The sequence below is a fragment of the Heterodontus francisci genome, chromosome 6 (genome assembly GCF_036365525.1).
Source record: "Heterodontus francisci isolate sHetFra1 chromosome 6, sHetFra1.hap1, whole genome shotgun sequence".
NCBI lineage: Eukaryota > Metazoa > Chordata > Chondrichthyes > Heterodontiformes > Heterodontidae > Heterodontus > Heterodontus francisci.
The window spans coordinates 25,885,234-25,904,462 of record NC_090376.1 but is presented as its reverse complement, the minus strand read 5'-3'; the positions used below and the strand labels follow the sequence as shown (position 1 = coordinate 25,904,462).

Here is a 19,229-nt window from a genome sequence, read left to right as displayed (position 1 = left end):
ACTGTGGGTGTACCTACCTCACATGGACTGCAGTGGTTCAAGAAGGCAGCTCACCACCACCTTCTCAAGGGCAATTGGGGATGGGCAATAAATGCTGGCCTGGCCAGTGATGCCCACATCCCATAAATGAATTAAAAAAAAAAAAAATTGTAGCTGTACTGGAACAGCTTGGCTAGAGTCATAGCTAGTTCTGCAGCACAAATCAGTACCACAGCCAGGATGTTGTCAGGACCCATAGCTTTTTGCAGTACCCAATGCCTTCAGCCGTTTTTTGATATCACGTGGAGTGAATTGAATTTGCTGACGTCTGGCATCTGTGATGCTGTGGACTTAAGGACGAGGCCGAGATGGATCATCCACTCAGCACTTCTGGCTGGAGATGGATGCAAACGCTTCAGCCTTGCCTTTTGCACTGATGTGCTGGGCTCCCCCATCGTTGAGGATGGGGATGATTGTGGAGCCTCCTCCTCTGCTGAGTTGTTTATCCACATCCGAAACTGTTTGTTTTTTTTTTTAACAGCGATCTTTTCTGATGCAACTTCTGTGCAACAGCCTTATTCCACCTTTGAGAACTATGCAAATGAATGCTCAGTTGGCAAATGTGCGAAATCGCAATGTTTACTTCGTACACCAGCTGTGGGAGTAACATGCCCTTTGATACCAGACGTTAAAAATAATTGAAGGGGTTAGAAAATAATTTCCTGACATGGGATGGTTAGAACATGGAATTTCTGCCACAAACTGTTGTTGAAGCAGAGCCCGAAATTCTTTTGAACGGGAACTGCTTGTAACAGAGGCATATAGAAGGGTACAGAGAGCAAGCAGCTCAGTGGGTTTTAACCAAGGTGGCTCTCGTGGAGATAAAGATTAGCAGAAACTCAATGGATCTAATGGGCTGATTCTATACTGTAAGATTATATGATTCTGTGATTAAAGGTAAGTTATATTCTGGCCTGGCTGCAAAGGCTTTCTTAAAGTAGATTGTTATCAAACTGTTGAACTGCAATTGAGTTCAAAGCTATGAGGATTGCATCCGGTGCTCCCTTCTGACTAAATTGAATACAAAAGAAAAAGGAAACCAAAAGGAAAATGATGCCAGGGAGGTTAGATTGCACCAGAGAATATGCTAATATAGTGGAAATGTTGCTGGACTAGTAATCCAGAGATTTAGGGTTGAATTTTCAGGTCCCGCCTGGATGGGAAAGGAAGTGGGCAAGTAATGAAAATACTGGAGCAGTCAGCCTGCCAGTTTCCCAACACTGTTCCAGCGCTTGCGACTTTCACCGGAGTGGGGGTAGGGCAGCCCCAAGATCCTACCCAATCCATTAACCACGGCAATTAAGGTTGTTGAAAGAGCTCATTAAGGGGCATTTTTAGATTTTAACAGGGGTGCATATGCTGTCTGGGGCAGACCAGCTGAATGGAGGCAGAGTGGAGAGCCAGTCACGGCCGGCCCCGTGAACGGTGAAGAGGGAGTCTTGGCCATTGACACATGGGTGCCGTTGGGTCAGTGCATGTTTCGGGGAGAGTGGTCAGTAAGCACTTTGGCAGCTCAGGGGGTCATCACCCTGCTGGCATCACAGAGCCATAAGAGGAGAGGGCAAGGCTGCCAAACACAATTGGGAGGCCACTTGAGTCCAAAGAAGGCAGCAACTGGCAATGGCACAACCCTCAGATTTTGGGTTCAGTGGCAATGAGAAACAACATCCTCCTCAGGAAGGGCAGAGCTTGGGCATCAGGAGTGCAGAGGAGAGGGGAAGGAAGGACACAGAGGACATACTCTTAGTATAGGATTTGCTGGCAAAGAAGGAGCTACCTTGAGATGATCAAGAGCCAGTGCTGCAGGAGACTGCAACTCTATAAGCAGATGGTCACAGAGATCTGTGCCCCCATTGCCAAAGATCTTGCACCTCACAGCACTGCTGGCCATGCCCTCCAGTAGCCGTCAAAGTCAGTGCAGCCTTGAACTTCTCTTCTGGCTCCTTCCAAGTATCAGCTGTGGACCTTGTTGGCATCACACAAACGGCTGCACAGCACTGAATCTCGCAGGTCACCGATACCCTATTTGCCAGAGCTGGACAGAGGGCAGTGAGTTTCGCTCTGGTGCAGGGTGTAATCGATTGCACCCAATGACCAGCCAATCAGATTCATCAACAGGAAGGGCTTCCAATCCCTCAACATTCAGCTGGTCTGCGATCACAGCAAGAGCTTCCTGCATGCATGCGTGCGCTTGCTTTCCTGGCAGCTGCTATGACGCCATCCTCTACAGTCCAGGCTCTCGCAGGTCTTCATGCCACCATCCAAACTTCATGGATGGATTCTAAGGGACAAAGGATATTCCTTGAAGAGATGGCTACTCGCCCTTCCATGAGATCCTGAGACAGAGGCACTACAACCGAAGCCATCTGCTCACTAGGACAACCATTGAGCAGGCCATCAGGCTTCTAAAGATGTGATTCCGGTGCCTGGACCGGTCGGGTGGCGCCCTGCAGTACACTCGTTCAAGGGTCTCGTGCATGGTGGTGGTCTGCTGCATTCTCCATAACATGATCCTCCAGAGAGGTGTGGACCTTGAAGAGGGTGAGGCCCTGGAAGGACACAGCTAATCGGAAGAAGAGAAGGGGCAGGATGTGGAAGAGGAGGAGGAAGATGCAGAACACCATGGTGCCCCGGTTGCATTGTAATGGCTACTGTGGTCTGCTTAAATCAGGCCAACACGTGGACAATCCTGCCTGCGTTCCTGCCACCGTAGTCACTAATTGGCCACCAAACCCGTCTCCAAGCCACCCATCAAAACCGGGGCCAGTGACTGCTTCCCTCCAGTCCTGACGTTTGTTTCCCGCCCCTGGAAGGAAAATCCTGCCCTTCGAGTAATAATGCAGAGAATGAGTTAAAATCTTACAATGGCAGTTTGAAAATTTGAATTTAGTTTACAACAAAGTTGAAACTAAGAAGCTAGTATCCGGTTAAAAAGTGACCATGAAGTTAGCAGATTGCGACAAAAAGCCAGCTGGTTTACTAATGTCCTATCAAGAAGGAAACCTGCTGTTCTTCCTTTTATGTGTCTCGAGTCCCACACCAACTCTTAACTGTTCTCTGAAGTAGCATAGCAAGCTGTTCAGTTTTATTAGGAAACTCATGGAGGATGGGCAATAAATGCCAGTGATGCCTACGTCCTGAGAATACCGCCCCCACATCACGCAAGATTTGTCACTGTTGCCCCAGGTACAGTTACCTGCTAATATCAAAGAACTGTTGTCACAGGCACTGGCTCTGTAGGAGGACAATTACAGAGCTGAAAACAGACCTGAAGATTACTTCAACCTCAGGGTTGACACTGCTTGTGGCTGTAGAGCAAAATGCCTTCATCAATTTTTAATACCTCTGGCATTTCCCAGAGCACCAGAAAGGATAACTGCATATAAGCCAATTTGTGATATGTAAATGTAGAGAAAATGATACTGATGCATTGCCAGGGCAAGCTTCATCACCCTTCCCATTGAACAGCAGCCTGACTAGGCTGTACAATTCCATTGCATTGATGGATTCCCCAAAGTGCAGAAGGACATTGATATTTCCCAGGTAGCCATTCACGTCCCCTAAACACACCTTATTTGGCTCAATAAACTAAAAGGAGCACAACCCTGCCCACATCCAGCTGCTCAGTGATGACCAATGCTGGACCATGTTGATCAATGCTCATTCCCAGACAGCAATCCCAATTCACTCTAAGGCGATCGGTCACCTGTGCCACCCTTACTTGAAGATAAAAGCAGATTGCAGGAATAGCTTACTTAATGGACCAAGATTACAGTTGTTAATCATGGTTACTGACTCCCCTTGTGCCAGCCACAGACACCAGCTGGGCACAGATACAATAATACCCATGTGGCTACCAAGATTATTACCAAGTAACATACCATGAGGAATTTAAGGCAGCACTTCAGATGCCTCAACAATCATTCCTGGAATGTCAGGATCTCCAAAGTCATTGTTTTTTTTACCACATGCCCCATAACTTTGCAGATGGATGAGGAGGATGACTCTGAATCAAGATCAGAGAAAGATGCAGATAATGGCCAAGAGGACATCCGTGTAGAATCGCTGGCAAACAGGCAGAGCCTTGAATACATTTAGTTAAGTGCCTGAGCTTCCCTTTTAAGAAAGTCTCTTGTCTACATTTATTCTGTTAATTGTTGCAAAAAAACGTATCCCCACACTTCCATCCATATTAAGCCAACTCTCCTAACTGATTCCCAGTGGAAGGAGTAAGTGGAAGTTTGCAAGGTTTCCATAGGAGCTGCTTGGGCTTTAGGTGGCCCTATCCATCCTTCCTTCCATTGGGTCATGAGATGACCTCTCAATATAGTAGTCAACAGCTTGAGTTTTGCTACGGCATCGATGTTTTTGGCCTGAGTTCATGCCACTAGTTTGGTGGAAATGTTCTGGCACTGCTGAAACCTCCTTTCCCCTATTTAAGAAAGGAGGGAGAGAGAAAACCGGTAATTGCAGACCTGTTAGTTTGACATCAGTAGTAGGGAAAATTTTACAATCTATTAAAGGATATGATAACTAGGTACTTAAGAAATAATGGTAGGATTGGGCAGAGTCAACATGGATTTATGAAAGGGAGATGATGTTTGACAAACCTGTTGGAGGTTTTGAGGATGTTACTTGTAGCATAGATAAGGGAGAACCAGTGAATGTAGTGTATTTGGATTCTCAGAAGGCTTTTGATAAGGTCCCACACAAGAGGTTAGTAAACAAAATTAGAGCACATGGGATTGGGGGTAATATACTAGTATGGATTGAGAATTAGTCAACAGACAGAAAACAGAGGAGGAGTAAACGGGTCATTCTCAGGATGGCTGGCTGTTACTAGTGTGTTACCACAAGGATCAGTGCTGGGGCCACAGCAATTCATAATCGATATAAATGATTTGGATGTGGGGACCAAATGCAATATTTCCAAATTTGATAAAAAAACTAGGTGGGAATGGAAGTTGTGAGGAGGATGCAAGGAGGCTTCAAGGGGACTTTGACAGGCTAAGTGAATGGGCAAGAACATGGCAGATGGAATATCAAGTGAATAAGTATGTACCTATCCACTTTTGTAGAAAAAACAGAGTATTTAAATAGTTGTTTAGTAGTACAGACTTGAGTATTGCTGAAAATAGAGACATGGTGTCGAAGCTTTTTGTCTTGCATTCATCAGGACAATCGCAAGAATAACCTCTTCTCTCTTCTCTTTGGCCTCCTTGTCTCGAGAGACAATGGGTAAGCGCCTGGAGGTGGTCAGTGGTTTGTGGAGCAGCGCCTGGAGTGGCTACAAAAGGCCAATATTGGAGTGACAGGCTCTTCCACAGGTGCTGCAGTAGAAATTGTTTGTCGGGGCTGTTGCACAGTTGGCTCTCCCCTTGTGCTTCTGTCTTTTTTCCTGCCAACTGCTAAGTCTCTTCAACTCGCCACACTTTAGCCCCGCCTTTATGGCTGCCCACCAGCTCTGGCGACTGACTCCCACGACTTGTGATCAATGTCACAGGACTTCATGTCACGTTTGCAGACGTCTTTAAAGCGGAGACATGGACGGCCGGTGGGTCTGATACCAGTGGCGAGCTCACTGTACAATGTGTCTTTGGGGATCCTGCCATCTTCCATGAGGCTCACATGGCCAAGCCATCTCAAGCGCCGCTGACTCAGTAGTGTGTATAAGCTGGGGATGTTGGCCACCTCGAGGACTTCTGTGTTGGAGATACGGTCCTGCCACCTGATGCCAAGGATTCTCCGGAGGCAGCGAAGATGGAATGAATTGAGACGTCGCTCTTGGCTGACATAAGTTGTCTAGGCCTCGCTGCCATAGAGCAAGGTACTGAGGACACAGGTTTGATACACTCGGACTTTTGTGTTCTGTGTCAGTGCGTCATTTTCCCACACTCTCTTGGCCAGTCGGGACATAGCAGTGGAAGCCTTTCCCATGCGCTTGTTGATTTCTGCATCGAGAGACAGGTTACTGGTGATAGTTGAGCCTAGGTAGGTGAACTCTTGAACCACTTCCAGAGCGTGGTCGCCAATATTGATGGATGGAGCATTTCTGATGTCCTGTCCCATGATGTTCATTTTCTTAAGGCTGATGGTTAGGCCAAATTCGTTGCAGGCAGCCGCAAACCTGACGATGCTGCTTTAACATCTCACACTGAAGAGTGTCTGCAAAGCAGCATCGTCAGCAAAGAGGAGTTCCCTGATGAGGACTTTCCGTACTTTGGTCTTCGCTCTTAGACGGGCAAGGTTGAACAACCTGCCCCCTGATCTTGTGTGAAGGAAAATTCCTTCTTCTGAAGACTTGAACGCATGTGAGAGCAGCAGGGAAGAAGAAAATCCCAAACAGTGTAGGTGCGAGAACACAGCCCTGTTTCACGCCACTCAGGATAGGAAAGAGGTCTGATAAGGAGCCGCTATGCTGAATTGTGCCTTTCATATCATGGAATGAGGTGATGATACTTAGTAGCTTTGGTGGACATCCGATCTTTTCTAGTAGTCTGAAGAGACCACATCTGCTGACTAGGTCAAAGGCTTTGGTGAGATCAATGAAAGCAACGTAGAGGGGCATCTGTTGTTCGCGGCATTTCTGCTGTATCTGACGAAGGGAGAACAGCATGTCAATGGTTGATCTCTCTGCATGAAAGCCACACTGTGCCTCAGGGTATACGCACTCGGCCAGCTTCTGGAGCCTGTTTAAAGCGACTCGAGCAAAGACTTTCCCCACTATGCTGAGCAGGGAGATTCCACGGTCGTTGTTGCAGTCTCCACGGTCGTCGTTGCGGTCACCTTTGTTTTTATAGAGGGTGATGATATTGGCATCGCACATGTCCTGAGGTACTGCTCCCTCGTCCCAGCACAGGCAAAGCAGTTCATGGAGTGCTGAGAGTATAGCAGGCTTGGCACTCTTGATTATTTCAGGGGTAATTCCATCCTTCCCAGGGGCTTTTCCGCTGGCTAGAGAATCAATGGCATCACTGAGTTCCGATTTTGTTGGCTGTACGTCCAGCTCATCCATGACTGGTAGAGGCTGGGCTGCATTGAGGGTGGTCTCAGTGACACCATTCTCCCTGGAGTACAGTTCTAGGTGGTGCTCAACCCAGCGGTCCATTTGTTTGCGTTGGTCAGTGATAGTGTCCCCTGATTTAGATTTGAGGGGGGCGATCTTCTTGATGGTTGGCCCAAAAGCTCTCGTAATGCCATCATACATTCCTCTGATGTTTCCGGTATCTGAGGCCAGCTGAATATGACTGCATAGGTGTTGCCAGTAGTCATTTGAGCAGCGCCTGGCTGTTCTTTGTGCAATGCTTCTGGCTGCTTTAAGTGCGACGGATGTTAACTCGCTGGGGGCTTTCTTGTAGTTCAACAGTGCAATGCGCTTAGCGGCTGTGACAGGTTCCAGCTCTTCAAAATGAGATTGAAACCAGTCTGCATTTCTCTTCATGCGTTTGCCATAGGTGGTCATTGCTGAGTCAGAGATGGCGTCTCTGATGTGGGCCCACTTGGTCTCAGCATCCTCTGTGAGAGTGTTTTGAAGGGCTTTTACATGTGAATTTAGAAATTTTTGTAACAGCTGTGGATAAGAAATTCTGCTCATGTTGATGTGCGGGTGGCCCTTCTGCTTGGAGTGATGCAGCTTCTTTGGTTTGAGTCTAACCTTGCTGCACACCAGGGAGTGGTTGGTGTCACAGTCCGCACTGTGGAAGCTGCGTGTGACTTGAACACTGTTTAAGGAGGCTCGCCTTGTGACGATGAGGTCCAGCTGGTGCCAACGACGCGATCTTGGGTGCCTCCATGAAACTTGGTGACAGGGTTTAGTGTGAAAGAACGAGTTGGTGATGCAGGGGTTATGATAGGTACACAACGCAAGCAGTCTCTGTCCATTCTCATTCATCCTTCCAACACCATAGTGCCCAAGGCAGGAGGGCCATGTTTCATGGTCAGCCCCAACCCTGGCATTAAAAATGGCAGATGGAGTTTAATCTGGACAAATGTGAGGTAATGCATTTTGGAAGGTCTAATGCAGGTGGGAGGTATACAGTAAATGGCAGATCCCTTAGGAGTATTGACAGGCAGAGAGATCTGGGCATATAGGTCCACAGGTCACTGAAAGTGGCAACACAGGTGGATGAGGTAGTCAAGAAGGCATACGGCATGCTTGCCTTCATCGGTCGGGGCATAGAGTATAAAAATTGGCAAGTCATGTTGCAGCTGTACAGAACCTTAGTTAGGCCACACTTAGAATATTGCGTGCAATTCTGGTCGCCACACTACCAGAAGGACGTGGAGGCTTTGGAGAGGTTACAGAGGAGGTTTACCAGGATGTTGCCTGGTCTGGAGGGCATTAGCTATGAGGAGAGGTTGGAAAAACTCGGATTATTTTCACTGGAACGACGGAGGTGGAGGGGTGACATGATAGAGGTTTACAAAGTTATGAGCGGCATGGACAGAGTGGATAGTCAGAAGCTTTTTCCCAGGGTGGAAGAGTTAGTTACTGGGGGACATAGGTTTAAGGTGCGAGGGGCAAAGTTTAGAGGGGATGTGCGAGGCAAGTTTTTTACACAGAGGGTGGTGAGTGCCTGGAACTTGCTGCCAGGGGAGGTGGTGGAAGCAGATACGATAGCGACGTTTAAGAGACATCTTGACAAATACATGAATAGGAAGGGAATAGAGGGATATGGGCCCCGGAAGTGCAGAAGGTGTTAGTTTAGGCAGGCATCAAGATCGGCGCAGGCTTGGAGGGCCGAATGGCCTGTTCCTGTGCTGTACTGTTCTTTGTTCTAAATTCCCCCAGCAGGAACAGGTGTTCGGTGTTGGGGATGCTACTAATGATATTATGGAGTTCCTCGTAGAACTGGTCTTTAACTTCAGGTGGGGAGCAGAGTGTTGGAGCATCGATGCTGAGTAGGTGTACTGGACCAGAGGCGGTGAGCAGTCGGATGGACAGTATGCGTTCCGAGCCATTTGAGGGAGGCTCTATCATGCTGAGCAAGGAGTTTCTGATGGCGAAGCCCACTCCATGCTGTTTTGGTTCTTCAGGATCCCTACCCTGCCAGAAGAAGGTGTAGTCTTGCTCTGTTAGAGATCCACTCGCAGGGAGGCGTGTCTCCTGAAGTGCTGCAATGTCTACATTGAGTCTACTGAGCTCGTTGTTAATGATGGCGGTCTTCCGAGAATCGTTGATTTGCGTAAGGTCTTCCGACAGGCTAGGACACATAGTTCTGACGTTCCAGCTTGCAAAACGAAGTGCTGGTACCTTCTTTCCTTTTTTAGTTCTGTTTGGTGTGGTGTTGCAGTCCACTTTTCGGGCAATGACCCTAAGCTCCAAGCACCCATTGAAGCAGGTGGACTGTGGCGGGACAGAACCTTATTGACCGGGGGCTGCCTGGTTTGAGGCGGGCGGTAGCTGTCCAGTGAGGTGCGATGACCTCTCCAACCGACAAAGGCAACCCATGGCGCCCAATCTCTACGCCAATTGAGCTGGACTTGTAACCCGCAACTGCTGCCTACCAATGTAAGGGAAAACAACAACTTATACTGCTTGAAAAGAGAGTGCTGAATGGTTGGCAAGTGAACTCCAATTGGTAAAGGCGTTGCCATGGAGAATGCATCAGTTTACGGTGACTGACCGTTAACTGCCAAGCTTTGTTTGAAATTTAAACCAGGCAGCTTGATTCTGATTGGTCAAGGCATTGCCCTGAGGAATGAACCAGCAAATGGCTGTCACTTATTTTGTTTAGCTACAACAGGTGCAATGCTGTCTGCAAAGAACAGGGCCCTGTGTATTAATAAATGTAGCTTCCAGTACGTGCAAATGCACCACACTGCGAGCCCGACTGGCAATCTTAAATTGTTTGTCAGCGTAATTCTTAGCACACTGAGGATTATTTAGCAAATGTTGTCCAATCGCGGAATCCCATCAAATTTGGACACTGTTCTGCAAGCATGGGTTAGTTGGGTACGGCCTGTACCTTGCCCGTTGCGAACAGCGGAAGGGACATGTTTGATGCGATCCGCCAGTCTTCGGGACGTACAGTCCATATACCTAGCATCTCACTGGCATTGAAATTCATACATCACATTATTCATTTCTGTGATGGGCAGGATTTTTTTTGGTTTGACAGCAGCATCCTGTTCGTGACGGACACCACATGTGTTGCCATGAAGCAGCTAACTTTACCTGTTGCTCAAATTTTTGGGATATGTTACCCTTCCAGGGTAATTTGAGGTCGACTGGGCAATTTTCAGGGCCGCAAAGGACGACCTTGGGCCAATTCATAAGTTTGCACGATATACAGCGAGAAATGATCTGATCAGGGTCGCCATTGTCACGCAGGATGTCTTTGGTTTGCCCTACTTCAGCATCAAGCTTGCATGGTTAGCAAATGGCTCAGGGCCCTATTTACGAGGTTGCTGATGAGGCCAATCTTATAGCGTTTGGAACTGTAAGAATCCCACACGTATATTGACCAGTGAAGGTAGGCCGTGGTTGCGAACTCCTTAACAGATTTCTCAACTAGTACATCAAGGAAAAGAAGCTCATTTGACTGCTCTATTTCAAAGGTGAATTTCAGTGCACGAGGGAGCCCATTAAGACGTGTAAGGAAATTATTGCATGCAGCTGCGGATTCAAATATAGCAAACGTATCATCTACATATTGGAATTATGAATATGGATCAGATCATTTCTCGCTGTATATCGTGCAAACTTATGAATGGGCCTAAGGTCATCTTTTGCGGCCCTGAAAATTGCCCAGTCGACCTCAAATTACCCTGGAAGGGTAATGTATCCCAAAAATTTGAGCAACCGGTAAAGCTAGCTGTTTCACGCTGCTACTTTGCAGTAGCAACACATGTGGTGTTCGCCCCTAACAGGATGCTGCCGTCAAGCCAAAAGAACTCCTGCCGATCACACTAATGAGGAATGTGATATATGAATTGCAATGCCAGTGTGATGCTAGGTATATAGGCCTTACGTCCCAAAGTCTGGTGGATCGGATCAAACAACATGTCCCTTCTGCTGTTTGCAACGGGCAAGGTACAGGCTGTACCCAACCAGCCCGTGCTTACATCTGTCATAGAAAAAATGTTAGAAGCTATTATTAAAGATATTATAGCAGGGCATTTAGAAAAATTCAAGGTGATCAGGCAGAGTCATGTTTAACCAATTTATTGGAGTTCTTTGAGGGAGTTACTTGTGCTGTGGATGTATTGTACTTAGATTTCCAGAAGGAATTTGATAGGATGCCACATCAAAGGTTATTGCAGAAAAAAAGGCTCCTGTTGTAGGGTTAATATATTGGCATGGATAGAAGATTGGCTAGCTGACAGGAAACAGAAAGTAGGCATAAATGGGTCATTTTCTGGTTGGCAAGATGTAACGAGTGGTGTGCTGGGGCCTCAACTTTTTACAATTTATATAAATGATTTAGATGAAAGGACTGAAGGTATGATTGCTAAATTTGCTGATAACAAAGATTTTTTGCTGATGATGCTGCTTTAACATCTCACGCTGAAGAGTGCCTGCAGAGTCTCATCGACAGGGTTTGCGGCTGCCTGCAATGAATTTGGCCTAACCATCACCCTCAAGAAAACGAACATCATGGGGCAGGACGTCAGAAATGCTCCATCCATCAATATTGGCGACCACGCTCTGGACGTGGTTCAAGAGTTCACCTACCTAGGCTCAACTATCACCAGTAACCTGTCTCTCAATGCAGAAATCAACAAGCGCATGGGAAAGGCTTCCACTGCTATGTCCAGACTGGCCAAGAGAGTGTGGGAAAATGGCACACTGACACGGAACACAAAAGTCCGAGTGTATCAGGCCTGTGTCCTCAGTACCTTGCTCTATGGCAGTGAGGCCTGGACAACGTATGCCAGCCAAGAGCGACGTCTCAATTCATTCCATCTTCCCTGCCTCCGGAGAATCCTTGGCATCAGGTGGCAGGACCGTATCTCCAACACAGAAGTCCTCGAGGTGGCCAACATCCCCAGCTTGTACACACTACTGAGTCAGCGGCGCTTGAGATGGCTTGGCCATGTGAGCCTCATGGAAGATGGCAGGATCCCCAAAGACACATTGTACAGCGAGCTCGCCACTGGTATCAGACCCATTGGCCGTCCATGTCTCCGCTTTAAAGACGTCTGCAAACGTGACATGAAATCCTGTGACATTGATCACAAGTCGTGGGAGTCAGTTGCCAGCGTTCGCCAGAGCTGGCGGGCAGCCATAAAGACGGGGCTAAAGTGTGGCGAGTCGAAGAGACTTAGTAGTTGGCAGGAAAAAAGACAGAGGTGCAAGGGGAGAGCCAACTGTGTAACAGCCCCGACAAACAATTTCTACTGCAGCACCTGTGGAAGAGCCTGTCACTCCAATATTGGCCTTTTGTAGCCACTCCAGGCGCTGCTCCACAAACCACTGACCACCTCCAGGCGCTTATCCATTGTCTCTCGAGATAAGGAGGCCAAAGAAGAGATAGGAAAGTAACTTGTGAAGAGGACATAAGGAAGCTACAAATGGATATAGATAGGATAAGTGAGTGTGCAAAGATCTGGCAAATGGAGTATAATGTGGGAAAGTGGGAAATTTTCCACTTTGGCAAGAAGAATAAAAAAGAAACATATTATCTAAATGGTCAGAGATTGCAGAGCTCTGAGATGCAGAGGGATCTGGGTGTCCTAGTGCATGAATGGCAAAAGGTACAGCAGGTACAGCACTTAATTAGGAAAGCTAATAGAATGTTATTGTTTATTGTGAGGGGAATTGAATGCAAAAGTAGGGAGGTTATGCTTCAGTTATACAGGGCATTGGTAAGACCACATCTGGAGTACTGTGTACAGTACTGGGCTCCTTATTTAAGGAAGGATGTAAATGTGTTGGAGGCAGTACAGAGAAGGTTTACTAGACTACTACCTGGAATGGGTGGGCTGTCTTAGGAGGAAAGATTGGACAAGCTAGGCTTATATCCGCTGGAATTTGGAAGAGTAAGAGGCGACCTAACTGAAACATATAAGATCCTGAGGGGTCTTGACAGGGTGGATGTGGAAAAATGTTTCCCCTTGTGGGAGAATCTAGAACTAGTGGTCACTGTTTAAAAATAAGGGGTTAAAACAGAGATGAGGAGGAATTTTTTCTCTGACGTCGTGAGTCTTTGGAATTCTCTTCCTCAAAAGGCGGTGGAAGCAGAGTCTTTGAATATTTTTAAGGCAGAGGTAGATAGATTCTTGATAAGCAAGGGGTGGAAGGTTATCGGGGGTAGGTGGGAATGTGGAATAATCAGTTCAGCTCTGACCTTATTGAATGGCAGAGCAGGTTCGAAGAGCCGAGTGGCCTATTCCTGCTCCCAATTCATATGTTTGTATGCAAGACTCAAAACAGTGTCCAACATTAGATGTGATTCCGCGATTGGACAACATTTGCTAAATAATCCTCCGCATGCTAAGAATTACGCTGACAATCAATTTGATTGTCAGTTGGGTTCACAGTGTGGCTCATTTATGTGTACTGGAAGCTACATATATTAATATACAGGGCCCTGTTCTTTGCAGACAGAAAGAATATGTACACACATTACGCCTGTTTCAGCTAAACAAAATAAGTGACAGCCATTTGCTGGTTCATTCCTCAGGGAAATGCCTTGACCAATCAGTCAAGCTGCCTAGTTTAAATTTCAAACAAAGCTTGGCAGTTAACTGTCGGTCACTGTAAACTGGTGCATTCTCCATGGCAATGCCTGTACCAATCAGAGTTCACTTGCCAACCAATCAGCACTCTCTTCTCTTGCAGTTTAAGTTGTTTTCCCTTTCATTGGTTATTCTTGCGATTGTCCTGATGGGTGCAAGACGAAAAGCTTCGACAACATGTCTCTATTTTCGACAGAGTATTTCTTAAATGATGAGAAGTTGGGAAGAGTTGATGCCCAAAGGGACCTGGGCATCCTTGTTTGAGTCACTGAAAGCGAGCATGCAGGTGCAGCAAGCAATTAGGAAGGCAAATGATATGTTGGCCTTCATCGCAGGAGGTTTTGAGTACAGGAGTAAAGAAGTCTTGCTGCAATTGTATAGAGCCTTGGTGAGAGCGCACCTGGAATATTGTGTACAGTTTTGGTCTCCTCATCTAAAGAAAAATATACTTGCCATAGAGTGAGTACAATGGAGATTCAACAGACACATTCCTGCGATGGCGGGATTGTCTTATGAGGAGATATTGAGGAAACTGGACCTGTATTTTTTTTAGGGTTTTGAAGAATGAGAGATGATCTTATTGAAACTTACAAAATTCTTAGAGCATGACAGGGTGGATGTCGATAGGATGTTTCCCCTAGTTGGTGAGTCTAGAACCAGGGTACACAGTCTCAGAATAAGGGGTAGGCCATTCAAGACAGTGATGAAGAGGAATTTCTTCACTCAGAGGGTGGTGAATCTTTGGAATTCTCTACCCCAGAGGGCTGTGGAAGCTCAATTACTGAGCATGTTCAAAACAGAAATCGATGGATATCTGGATATTAATGATCTAAAGGGATAGGGTGGGAAAGTGGCATTGAGGTAGATGATCAGCCATGATCTAATAGAATGGTGGAGCAAGCTGAATGGCCAACTCCTGCTCCTATGTTCCTATACCGGATATTGCTTCTGGGCAGGAACGTTGTATGTGAGCGACAGCAGGCAATTTGCTTTACACTGAGTTTTTATTAACTCATTCAGGGGAAGTGGGTGGCGCTCGCAATACCAGCATTTATTGCCCATCCCTGTACAACTGAGTGGATTGCTAGGGCATTTCAGGGGGCAGTTGAGAGTCAAGCATATTGGTGTGAATTTGGAGTCACATTGGCCAGACTGGATAAGGATGGCATATTTCCTTCCCCGAATGTCATCAGTGAACCCAAGAGGTTTTTACAACAATCTGGCCAACAGTCTAGTTTCATGGTCACCATTACTGTTTTTTCTAAAATTCTAGATTTAGTTAATTGAATTTAAATTTGCCTACTGCTGTGGAGGGATTTGAACTCCATACTTCTGAATGTTTAATCCAGGCCTCTGGATTACAAGTCCAGTAGCCACTATGCGACCATATGCACCCGATCCAGGGATGCTGCTTTTGCAGAGTGGTACCAGTAGTAGGTGGTCATGTGAGCAATATCACTGAATTAAGACTAGTGACGTCGCCTATATATTAATCTGAAGCAACAAGAAGTAGACTCACAACCTATAAATGTGTATGCTGGGTAATCCGGGGCCCTGTGCTGTAATTAGTAAATATCTGAAGCAAAGTAGCGCTTTAAAGAAAGGAAGGTTCCAGAGCTGGACCTGAATCGATATATAATTTCTAAAGAATTAAAAAAATTGTTGCCAAATTTACTTTTAAACACAAGTTGTTTAACATATTGCGGGTTAAATCACTGTACTAAAGAGAAGTAGGACATTGCTGTATTGATGCAGGATGATTGGGGAAGACAGCTTACAAATCCAAACTATTGGGGATTAAGATATTTAGCACCAAGCTTGAGAATTCCAAACACACTAGCCGGGATTTTACGGGCTCCCCCGAGGTGGGAGGGCACGGAGTATCACAACAGGTGGCGGGGCGGAGGGGCTAATGATAGTCTTCCCGCCCAGAGGCCAATTGAGGCCTTTTAGTGGCATATTAAGGCCAATTAAGGGCCCCTTCCCACCACTCTTAGGATCTTCCCAGTGGCGGGAGGCCTCTGCCGTGCAGGGAGGTTGCCTTGGAAAATGAGGTGCCTTCCCTGCGGGCGTGGGGGGGTGGGGGGTCCCTCCTCCGTAGGAAATTTGTGGCCCACAGAGGATGCCCACTGGGAACAGCCTTAGCCCCCAGGACCCCCCTCACCCTGGACTGAACAACCACCCCCTCCCATCCCTCCTCTCTGGGACCTTCTGGACTGGCTCCAGCGAACCTCTGTTCTGGGGTTCCACTGCTGGGCCTGGGTCCAAACCCTCCACAATACTGGCATTGGCCACTGCTCCCAGTGGCGCTGCCGATACCACTTAGCTGCCGGCCCTGTGATTGGCTTTGAAGTCTTTAAAGGGACAGGATCCCGCCTCTTAAAAGTTTGAATCAAAGGGACTGGAGGATCGCTCTGGAGGAGCGGGGAGGGGGTGCGGTGGGTACACGAAAAGGCAGTGTTGTGTTTTGTTTTGTAGCTTAAGTGTTTTGATTTCTAAAATCCTGTGATTTCATGCTTGCCTTCTACTACAACAAGAATTACAGTAAACTATTTCTCATCAAACTACAGAATGGACGGTACTGTACTTCAATCCATGATATATGTTCGAATACTCTCCTTAAAAAAAAAATGACAGTATTGCAACCTTTACTCATTATGTAAAAATTAAAAGCCATGGATGGAGGTTTGGTTAATGGACAGGAAGCAAAGAGTAGGGATAGATGGGGCATTTTCGAGTTGGCAGGCCGTAACTAGTGGAGTGCCACAAGGATTGGTGATGTGGCCTCAGATTTTTATAATCTATATTAATGAAGTGGACGAAGAGACTGAGGGTACTGTATCTAAGTTTGCTGATGATATAAAGTTAGATGGGAATGTAAGCTGTGAGCAGGACACAAAGAGAATGCAAAGAAATATAGACAGATTAAGTGAGTGGGCAACTAGGTGGCAGGTTGGAGTATAATATGGAGAAGTGAGAGATTATTCACTTTGCTAGTAACAGAAAAGCCGAATATTTTTTAAAAAAGCATGATAGTTGTAAATGTTGATGTTCAGAGGGTCTTGGGTGTACTTGTACAAGGAACACGGAGTGCTGAATTTTATGTTTAGAATGCCAGTTCCGCCGCCAGGCGCAGAGTTGGACCCAAGGCACGTTAAGGAATGGAGTGACTGGCCGCATGCTATTCAGCGGCAGCTGACCAATTAAGTCTAATGAGCCGTATTCTCCGACCAATTGCATGGTCGGAATTCGGGCCCGGAGGCAGGGAGTACCGTGTCAGATGACACCTCGGCAGGATCTGGTGCCATTTTTAAAGGGATGCCAGTCCCTGCATTGAACTCTGCATTGGGAAGGCCTTGAAGACAAGGAGTTGACATTGGATGACTAGAGGTGGCTGTCAGGAGACCCCGTGTGGCCCCACACTTTCCTGATCCTCCCCTCCAGGTGCTACTACATGCTGTTAGGGGGAGGAAGAACATCTTGTTCCCAAGCGATGGGAGGAGGAGACTGACGAGCCAAACCAAGCAGACCTGGCTCCAGATTGCTGAAGAGGTCAGCAGCCTCAGCGTAACCCCATGCACATGGATGTAGTGCTGTAGGTGCCTCAATTACCTCATCCGGGCTGCAAAAGTGAGTATCATTTAATCCCTTCATTATCTTGAGCCTTATATCTGTCGAAGTAGGATGTTGCATTTGGATGAGACCGATCTACCTCCAATCGTGAACAAAGGGACAGGGGATGCAGCATGTCTGTCAGAGGCCTGTCACGGTGGTCCTGAAGGCAGGCCCCATGTCATATTTGAATCCCACGAGATCCCTGGGAGGGAAACACATGCAGGCGGTGTCAGTGAGCCCCCATCAGTGGCAACTGCACTGCCAGCAGTCTATGTTAGGACTTATGTTGCGAGGGGTCCAACATCTCCCTTCCCTCTGTCTGCAGGAGAAGATGGCACATAATCTTAGGGAGTGGACTGCAGAGGTGGGCTGCCATTGCTGCATGCCCTTACACCAAAGGAAGAGGAGGCCATGGAGCTTGCCGGACTGCAGGATGGAGGAACATTGGAGACAGAGGCACCCTCCCAAGATAGTAAGTATGGTCTGTATGGGGCACAGTGCTGCATCTGCAATGATGGAGCCATGCTGCTCATTAGGCATCCGGTGCACACAGGGGTCTGTGTTGTAGGGGTGTCTGAAATGGAGAGATTGCAGGACCTTGACCCTTGCATGTCTTTGTTCTGTCACTGACGTCAAGCTGTGCCAAATCGGATACCAGTGGATGATGCTATGGATCCTGCCACCTCTGAGGGGGAGGGAAATCCATCAGCACCTCATACTCTTCTGCTCTCCACCAGTGCAGATACTCACACCTCGGTGGGCTTGCATGCGGGTTTAGATCCGAGCACAGAATCTGTGAGCACATGCGCCCGAGCAGCTGACTGAGGCGGTGACAGCCAGCTATCTGACAGTCGGAGGACTGTGGCAGGCCAGACACATGCTGAGCCCCAGACTCATGGTGTGCCTCTGGTTTCAGCAGCAACAAGGGAAATGCTGGAGCTGCAGAGAAAGGTGCATCAACATCTGCCAGAGGCTATTCGTGCCCAAGCACGGTCGCTGGAGGAGTCCATCCAAGCCTTAACCTCGACGTTGTCTCCGAGTGGCCTCCTCCATTAAGAGGTCGGCAGCTCTGATGGAGAGCCACATCCAGCAGAGCACTGTGTTTTCTGGATATTCTTGCAGCGGAGGGCGGGAAGGATCACGATCCTGGGACTGTCACACAATTTAGGCATCGTGGAAACTTCCCAGGAAGTGTGTGCAGACCTGCAGGATCTGTTTACAGTGGTCGCAGACCAGTTGTACATTGAGGGAGTGGAAGCCCTTCCTGTTGATGAAGGCTGCTGACTGGTGTTCTGGAGCCTTAATGGCCATGTGCGTGCAGTCGATGACACCCTGCACCTGGGGGAATCCAGCGATGGCCCTGAAACCAATGCCCCCTCTGCTTGTGAGTTGGTTTCCGTGTGGAAGCGCATATAATCTCCGGCCCTCCTGAACAGGGCATTGGCGAACTCCTTGATGCACCAATGTGCCATAGACTGAGCGATTCCACAAATGCCCCCTGTGGATCCCTGGAGTGGGTTGGCATAGAAGTTCAGTGCCACAATGACCTTCAGGGCACTGGCATTGAATTGCCACCCAGTCCCCCTGTGGCATTGCTCATTATGCATCATTGCACACAGGTCTATGTCAGCCTCCCTGGAGGAGCTGTAGTCTTCATTGACATTGCCTCTCGGACATCTGCAGGTAGTTTAGCCTCAACCTGTACACTCTTTCTGGAGGGTACCACCTCCTTCTGCGCCAGTCACCTCCTTTGCTATGTCCTCTTCGCCCATCTGTCACATCAGAGGCCGCTGAGGTTCCTCCTGTGGGCTCATAGTTTGTTATGGTGCTATTGAAGGTGCCTGGCTCTCCCTCCAGCTCAGGAGCACTTTGTCTTCAGTGGGATCCCCAAA

The 19,229-nt window shown here is 47.6% G+C and overlaps 1 protein-coding gene across 3 annotated transcripts in view; it reads left to right on the top strand.

Moving 5' to 3' along the window:
* LOC137371193 (CRACD-like protein) overlaps positions 1-19,229 on the top strand; it is a 250,581-nt gene that overhangs the window by 53,169 nt on the left and 178,183 nt on the right. The window contains exon 1 of one of the 3 annotated variants that reach the window (XM_068033334.1): positions 743-936. The exons of the other annotated variants lie outside the window; for them this stretch is intronic. The gene's annotated coding sequence lies outside the window, so the exon portion shown is untranslated. Of the gene's footprint in view, positions 1-742; positions 937-19,229 lie in introns of those variants that run through there. 3 annotated transcript variants of the gene reach the window in all.